Source organism: Agrilus planipennis, unplaced genomic scaffold (genome assembly GCF_000699045.2).
Source record: "Agrilus planipennis isolate EAB-ADULT unplaced genomic scaffold, Apla_2.0 scaffold13, whole genome shotgun sequence".
NCBI classification, from domain to species: domain Eukaryota; kingdom Metazoa; phylum Arthropoda; class Insecta; order Coleoptera; family Buprestidae; genus Agrilus; species Agrilus planipennis.
In genome coordinates this window covers 1,836,460-1,844,804 of record NW_020439040.1, presented here as the reverse complement: position 1 = coordinate 1,844,804, position 8,345 = coordinate 1,836,460, and the positions used below count along the sequence as shown (strand labels likewise).

At 32.8% G+C, this 8,345-nt stretch overlaps 1 protein-coding gene across 2 annotated transcripts in view; it reads right to left on the bottom strand.

Annotated features, from left to right (window-relative positions):
• The window catches only part of LOC108744305 (beta-2 adrenergic receptor), a 19,508-nt gene that overhangs the window by 9,342 nt on the left and 1,821 nt on the right, over positions 1-8,345 (bottom strand). Inside the window, exon 1 of one of the 2 annotated variants that reach the window (XM_018480011.1) lies at positions 1,151-1,388. The exons of the other annotated variant lie outside the window; for it this stretch is intronic. The gene's annotated coding sequence lies outside the window, so the exon portion shown is untranslated. Of the gene's footprint in view, positions 1-1,150; positions 1,389-8,345 lie in introns of those variants that run through there. 2 annotated transcript variants of the gene reach the window in all.

Here is an 8,345-nt window from a genome sequence, read left to right as displayed (position 1 = left end):
TGCTTTGTTTTCTATTGTTAATTTATATACATTTTTGTTTTAAGAAATTGCTAAACATTTTCGTCTACTACTGTACAGTTCTAGTCGATCTCCTAAGACCGCCCATCGAGAGCTCTGCTCGTTCAAGCTTGTTCCAACTATTTCTGTCTTGCTCACGCCTAGTGTGTATTCTTTCTATCTTCGCGCAGATTTCTTCAAGGTCACAATTCAAACAAATTGAAATGGACTGTATGTAGGTGGATGACAACATTCAAGAATAACAAAAAAAAGAAATAGAAAAAGCCTCAAAAAATTTTTTGAATGAACTTTTAGCGTACGACTTTTATATCATATTGGAGCTAATAAGGTTCAAAAAGTTAATTTAACACAGAACAGTAAAAGGCAACGAACTGAGAATAATATTTAAAATTTAAAGGTAACTCTTAGTATAGAAAATAGTAAAATCCGTAACTAAATAAAAGTATTCTAAAATAAACTCATTTGAATCCATTTTGAAATTCCTAAAAGAAAACTGACAGTATTGTTATTGTTTTGTTTTTAACTGTTTAAATTTTAAATTTAATAAAACTCTTCCCCTCGCAATTTCCACCTCTTCTGCATAAGGAATTTCAATATTTTTCTCAATTTTAAAAGCATGTATGAAAAATGTTTTTGTTGCGAATAATATATGCATATAATATAGCGTGATAAATATAACTTCATTCGATTTGAAAATCAGATTTCTAAAACTTGGAAAGAACCTCCAAACAATAGTAAACAATAGATAAGTCACGTTAGTGTGTACTAGTTTTGCGAAAGTCTATTTCAAAACAATGTGTAAAATAAACTTCTTGACGTAAACATTATGTTTGGGTAAAGTTTAATTTTTAATGATATGTTCGAATAATTCATAAGATCTATATCTAGTAGCTGCCTGTATCTAAAGATACTTCAATTTATTAATTACTTTATCTAACACAATACTTTTGTTATTTGCTTATATAAGTAAGTAAATAAGTTCGAAATAAATTTCTCTTTCAGTAGGAGTAATCATAAATATAAAAACAACACTAATTTACATAGTATTTTGCGTAATTTTATCTCATTACCATACAACTGTATTCAAAGCATATTAATAAGAAAAGAAGCCAGAAAATACAAAAAGACTTACTTTTCTTCTTCAACTAAAACATCATTAAATTAAAATAAACTGTTTCAAATTCATTATTTCTTTCAAAAAATTGTTTTTCACAGTTAATCACAACAAGTTGTTAGAAATAAACAAATCTTCGTCGCGGCAGTAGTTTTAGAACTACGTTACACGTTTCTTTTTGTGTCAACTGCTAATACATCAAACTCGTCAAAAAAGAAAAAATAATTGTCAGGAAATCATTTCGCGCGTCATAACGCCGTTGTTCTTACTACCACTAATTGTGAGTTGTAGATTTTCGGTTAAAAATGTTAGGCAAGGCAGCCAAAAAAGGCGGAGTTAATGATCCAACGACTAGAACTACAATTCATTGGTAAATTTTTGTACGTTTTAAAAAATAACACTTGTCTTTTCGTGATTTTTACTAGTGATAAGCAAAATTGGCCTTAATTTTGTCTTTATGTTAGGAAGACCAAGACGAAGACATAACGAGCAAGACCAACGCTAAAACCATGACTTAAGGAACATGATGATGACTAAAACCAATAGACCGTAGAGAACTAATAATTTTTCATTTTCGTTTATTACTTTCGGTGGATTTATGAATTAAACTGCATTCTGTAGAAAAGGCCAGACGCGGATCACGATTTCGGATCTCATCAGCGCGTCGCGGACAGCTTCGACAGAACACAGACCAATTTTACTAATTATTTTTAATTAAACTAATTTTAACAACTCAAGACGCTGCACCGTCTCTATTTCTGATCCTACTTTCAATTTACCAATATCGTTTTAAAATAGATCGCCACCCCCGTTAATAATGGGATCACAAAGCCAATTGTTCTGGATAATGTTTCAACGTGCGCCAAATAAATTACTGCAGTGGATGTAGCGTACTGTTTCCACCCCCGATGACGTTTAGGGAATTTAATAAAATTTGTTCCGCGGGTTACTTCGCCATATCGCTCGATAATATAATAATAACATACCGCGGAAGCAATGTTAACAATACAAATGGCTTTTGTGTTGGCAAAAAGGAATGCGAATTGAAGAACTATTAGTTGTGGTTAAGTATGTAGAACGCAAACAAAACTCGACGATATAACGCAAATTTATGATAAGGAAAAGAAACCGTTTAGAAGAAAAAAAAAGCTTTCTGATTTATAAGATTTTACAATAGAAAATTGAAATAAGAGGATGAAGATTGATCTTACAATATACAAACGATACATAAAAGTCTCCAACATTAAAAAGTGAATTCTTAATTGTTTGAAAATAAATAGATTAAATAACACGGTAAATGTTTAGATGATGCCCCCCACCTCCGAAAGGGATGGGGGTGGGTGGGATCGAAAGAGAAGGTCTCCCCCACCACTTTACCATTAAAAGTTCGTGGCGGTCTCTCCCCCATAAAAAGTTATTAGGGTTAGATGGGGATGGGGGTAGGGGAGATCGAAAGAGGGTAGAGGGGGTCGAAAGAGAATGGTCACCTGAGTAAAACCCCATAAAAAATTTGCGGCGGTCTCACCCCCATAAAAAGTTATGGGGGCTGAAAGTTGATTATTTTGACAATTTTCCTACACTCCTAACCAAACCTAACCTAACCTAAACTAACCTAACCGAACCTAAACTAACCTAACCTAACCTACCTTATTGATAAAGATATTTAAATAATGTTTTATATAACTTTCTCAATATTTTTATGTATTTTTCATTAGTTTTACCTTTGAATATTGTTTAAGAATGACTATGTAAATATTTACATGCCTAGAAATGTATAAAAATTGGCATATTTATTAACTTTGAACCCCTATAACTTTTTATGGGGGTGAGACCGCCACGAACTTTTTATGGTACAGTGGTCGGGATACCTCCTCTTTCGATCCCCCCCCCATCATCTAGACCTTTACCAATAACACTAACAATTCGACTAATTGTAAGTATTCTCAGAGAAAAATGAAATATCCATATCTATATCCATATCGTCATCAACATCCTCAGAATCTAGAATCTGACTGATCCGCCCCTAATCTGCATTTGCAAGCTTAATCTCAACAAGAATCGCATTCGCTAAAGCACATTCCTTACAGCCTTAAGTTAATTGGACACAACGCAGAAGCTAATAAGAAAATCCTATATTTGATTTTCTAAGTATCTGTTTGTCGTCACAGTAAGAAAATTCGAAGAAAAACCCCAACAGAGTTTCTTTATCGATCTTGTAAAATGAGTTTTGTATTTTGTAATGACATTGTTCAGGGACGGGCTTTGTGAAGGTAAAGAAGCCCTCTAAATGTTAATTTCCTGCCTGACGTACTTCTAATTACAATCAAATTAAATTTAAATGAAATTAAGGGCTTTAGCTCATGTTTACCAGAAGGAAAATGCTATATACAACATCTTACTACAAAACGTAGGTGGTTAATTCTGTCACTCAAAATATTTCGTTTTATAGCAAACAAATACGTAGTTACATTAAAAAAATGTTCTTAACGTATCGAGTATGAATTTCCGTTTCAAATCACACTCGAATTTAATTGACTTTGTTTGGCGTATTATTTGTTATCGACGAATATTTTATCGGTTGGACTTTCCAAAAAGTAGGTTACACTTCCAGTTCAATTTGATAAATCGAAGGCGTGTCTGTCCTAAAACCCTAACATAAATTTCAAAGGAAAGACAGCAGAGATAAAAATTGACTGACAAAGCGTATTATTAATTAGGAGGCAGATTATTTTTGCAGCAAACGGTACCTATTAAAAAAATACATTTCAATTTTGTGTGTATTAAATAAATAACAAAAACCTTGAAGGATTTTACGCAGAAATGTTTTCCTAAATTAAAAACAGAAGTTTTCTTTCCGATTTGCAGCTAACAGTATTTTTCACAATCAGTAATATTTTTGATCACTCCTGCGACTGTTTGTTTACGCCAACAAATCATCCGAATGTACTTTCGAAGTCGAAACGGCGTAAAGCTGTGTTCTGGCACAGGATGACTGTTCCAGATCGAACCCATTTAATTTCTTACGCTTGGCAGCATATTGCAAATGAAAGGGTCCATTCGATCACAGATTAAAGATCATCAGTACATCCGGGGATCGGATATAATGCGATGAAAAGCTTCTCGCCTGTCTCCAGCATCGAATGCGACGCCATCGCGACAGCGTCGTGACGAAGGAGACGCTAAACTCGCTTATCTCACCAGTAAGAATAACAGTAATGAAATTTTGTTAGATCTTGGCGTGAAGAGAATAATGTCGTGAATACTACGTTTCGAGTGCTTGTTAAAGTGGAATCTGAAATTTCAATTTTATCCTTAGCACGTTTATGCATTTAACAAATTACTTATAGATACATATACTTTTTACAGCGAAATCAATTTTTGGAGGATTATCATTCGGCTCGAAGGACCACGAAAAATTTGTATACCTACCTATACTACACAAAGCGAATTCTGTTTTGTTATTACGGTAATATTACAAGGAATTTATACATGTAGTAAAACTTTCGGAGACAGAAAGAATCAAAAATTACCTTTCTTTAGGTTTGTTTGTTTAGATCTTTGTTCGCATCTATAGTAACTACTATCGGATATTACTGACTAAAATAAACTTATGAAAATAAGGAAAGCGGTTGTAACAGACAGGTAGACTGACACAAGGGTAACCTCGTCAATGTTTACGCTAGGTATTAGGGGAATCCTGAAAGCTTTTAATAAATAGAACTCTGTTTCCTTATTTGTTTTGCGATCTCAATCGTCCTCAAGCCTTTCCTGAATCAAAGGCATTTATTAAAAATTGAAATTCCAAGTGGTGAAAGGATTCATTAAGTGTCTGCTTCATTTTGCATCGAACGCCGGAAGTTATGAATCGAATTTATTTAAGGGTGCGAGTAGAAAGGGGTTGTAAATTTACGTAAGTACTTTATTTGTGTTACCGACAGTTTCAACTACAATATTATTCATTAAATTTGAACTTTCTCTTTTGAATTAAAGAAATACTTAATAAATTGATGTGTGTTAACAATAATAAAAATGTATTTAAGATACGGATTTATATTAAGCAACTCGTAATAACTATGCGAAAGAATGTTACTTTGGGCATGTCAAATGACAGATGATATATATATACTTCTATTCATAGTCCGCAGTGATTGATTGCTTCCAGATTTGAAGGGGATAAAAAAGGAATTCATAAAAGAGGAAAGAAGTTGAAAAGGTAAGACAAATTGAATGGGAATTTACAATTACTTTCTCTGCAGATATTTTCAATTTCCTGACAAGGACTCAAAGTCATAAGTATCCATTTCCTGTTTAGTTTTTTATCCCTTAGCATTTCTAAAACTTGTTTAATACAGAATTAATATAAAGAGAAAAGAGAATGATAAAATGTATAATATGACCATCATTATTCTTTGAATTAAGTTCCACCTAAAGAATAAGAAAGGCATAGAAGAGAACGGACGCTGAGGAAACTCAAATTAAATACCGTATCAATTTCTCAATCTTCAAATATATTATTGACACGTTTTCCTTTCTTATATATCCAGGTCTTATCGGAAACGGACGCTGATTAAATTGATTTCCGATCATATACGGAAAATTGTAACTCAAATACAGAAGAATACGTGATATCTATAAATAACTTATTTCAATTTAACGAAAGAATCAGAACTTATACATGATTGTACATGCAGAAATTGTCACAGATTAAAAATACTCAAAAATATTTAGAAGAAATTTCTGCCTTTTATCATTTATATTGTAAAATTGTACTCAAAATTATTCAGAACGACTTTACTTTTAACTTGTAAAAATGCCTAAATCTTTCGTTAAACTATGAAATAATTTATTTCGATGACGGTTGCACATATATTAACCGGCTCGAAGGACCACAGGAATCAGATACAGTTTCCTTAAAAACGAATTTCAACTGTTTCACTTTTAGCTGAAAATATTACAACCACATTTGGTTTGTGTGCCACAGAAACTACTTATTTCTAAATAATAAAAAGAACAAGAAGGTTCAGTATAAAAGACATTAAGTTAAGTGAATTTAAGGGCCTGTGTTACTATTAATAAAGAACGTATAATTTTTGGTCTTCCGTTATCATCATTAACCATATGTCACGACCTGGTTCCGTCTGATAGACGATTTTCCGTGAAATTAAGTGGTCACGAAACTCGAAAACTTAACAATTTTTCATTGCTCCCGTTCGACGATTATAAATAATTTATTCATGTGCTCCGTTGGGCAAAATTAATAACTGCGACAAAAGCTCCCGGAAAAATTACAAACGTCTTCGACTATTAATCGGTAAGTACGGGTAATAAAATAAGCCGGAATGTAAAGTAAGTAAAAAAGCGCAAAACTATGGACAAGTGACTTTAATAACACTTCCTACAAATGAACCGAAGAAAAGTGGTAAAGGAAAAACATAAATTTACTAAACAACAAAGATTGCGTGTCTACACAAAATGCTCATATTAGTTCTACAAGAAGGAAAAACAGATACAGGGAAAAGCTTGCGGAATTTTAACGACCGATGTTAGGACTGATGACAGATTAAAATTATATTTTCAGGAAAACATTAATTAGAAGGGTTAAAAGATCCCTTACAGTACTGTTTCATCATTATTACTTCTTCCTAATTTAAGCAACCTACATCTTGAGCTTAAACGCTTGAGAACAGTAATCTAGTCTAAATGTGCGTATACCCCTCTTTACTCCTGCTTCTACTTCTAATATATCTCTAATTAGCGATACCAACCTATCTAGCTTATTTCTTATTGATTTCCTGTTCTCCTACTCATTCTAATGCGCCGTCCTTTCTAACCTTTTATATCCACGATATAAACATCATATTTCAAACAATTCTAAGCTTTTAAGAAAGTTAATATTAACTTCGAACATGTAACTAATAAAGGAAAGAAAACTTTAAAGGAATTCCTTAACGTTATAGTGGCCATTTGCGTAGCTCATTTTAATTTCGAATGCAAGAGAGTAATTACTTCTTTATTTTTTTATAGCAAGCTTTACTCGACACATTTTTAATTGTCAACAATTACGGAATGCTCAAATGATCCCGAGAAGGTCACTGTTACCTTACTTCAACAATTAAAACGTCAAATACTCTCATTTGTTTCAAAACAGTTTCACAACCAGCCGAGACTTGAAACATTACATTTAATGCCTACGTTTTGTAAAGACTTTGGGTACAGAGAGTATGTAGTTTATTTGCAATTGGCTTAAGGGTTGATCAATAGTGCTACCAATGTATTTCTAACGTCTAGTTCTATTATATTTTTCACTTTATACAACTTCAGTAACCGGTGACTTTCTCATTGTGTTTTTAACGTACCTGTACTCATTTGTATTGTCTCTCAGAAGGCTATGAGATCGATGCGACTTGTTTCCATTTCTCGCGGCTATGTACCTACATTAATTTTTCGTTTCAATATAAGTCGCAAAGTTCTATTCACGACGCAGGTTTCAAAGAAAAAAAAAACGACACTAATTAGGGCATAAAAATGAAGCCCTTGAAATATTGCTGGATATACCTACGTGCATTCGTAGATATGTAATCACAGAATGCATCGAATGAATACATTTTGGTTGTGTGTATGACACATAATAGCCTGCAATTTTAAAAAGTTTCTCAGTTTCAAAGCATTGATGAATAAAAAACGGTAACAAGCTGCTATTGAATTTTCTCAGAAATGAGAGTCTTTATATGTGACAGTATTTTAAAAAATTTTATAAAACCTAATGGAATTTCGCAAGCTGTATATAAAAATAAATAACGAACAAAATTAGGTATTCTAAAATCGCATTCTGTAACGTCCCGAAGTTAAGAACTCCTTCAGCGAAGGGTGTTAACTGTACTGCATGTTTAAGGATAATATGTACGTTCATACTAAAATAACTTTAGTCGGTGATGCAGAGATGAACTTTAATTTTCCGACGAGCTTTTAATGCAAATGGGGGTGATGCTTCACGTTTATCAACAGGGACGTTCAACCAGGTCCCGGGATTACTATTTGTACATGTAAATTGCCGACCTAACACCAAAGGCGTGCAAATATAAAATTTAAATAGGTTTTGTGCAAAATTGCTGCCATTGGGAAATGATGTAGAAGGCACTTTGCAAGAAATTACGTTTAATATGGAAGATAAAATGCTATTGATAATTTTGTACCATAAAAAGAAAAGGTAACT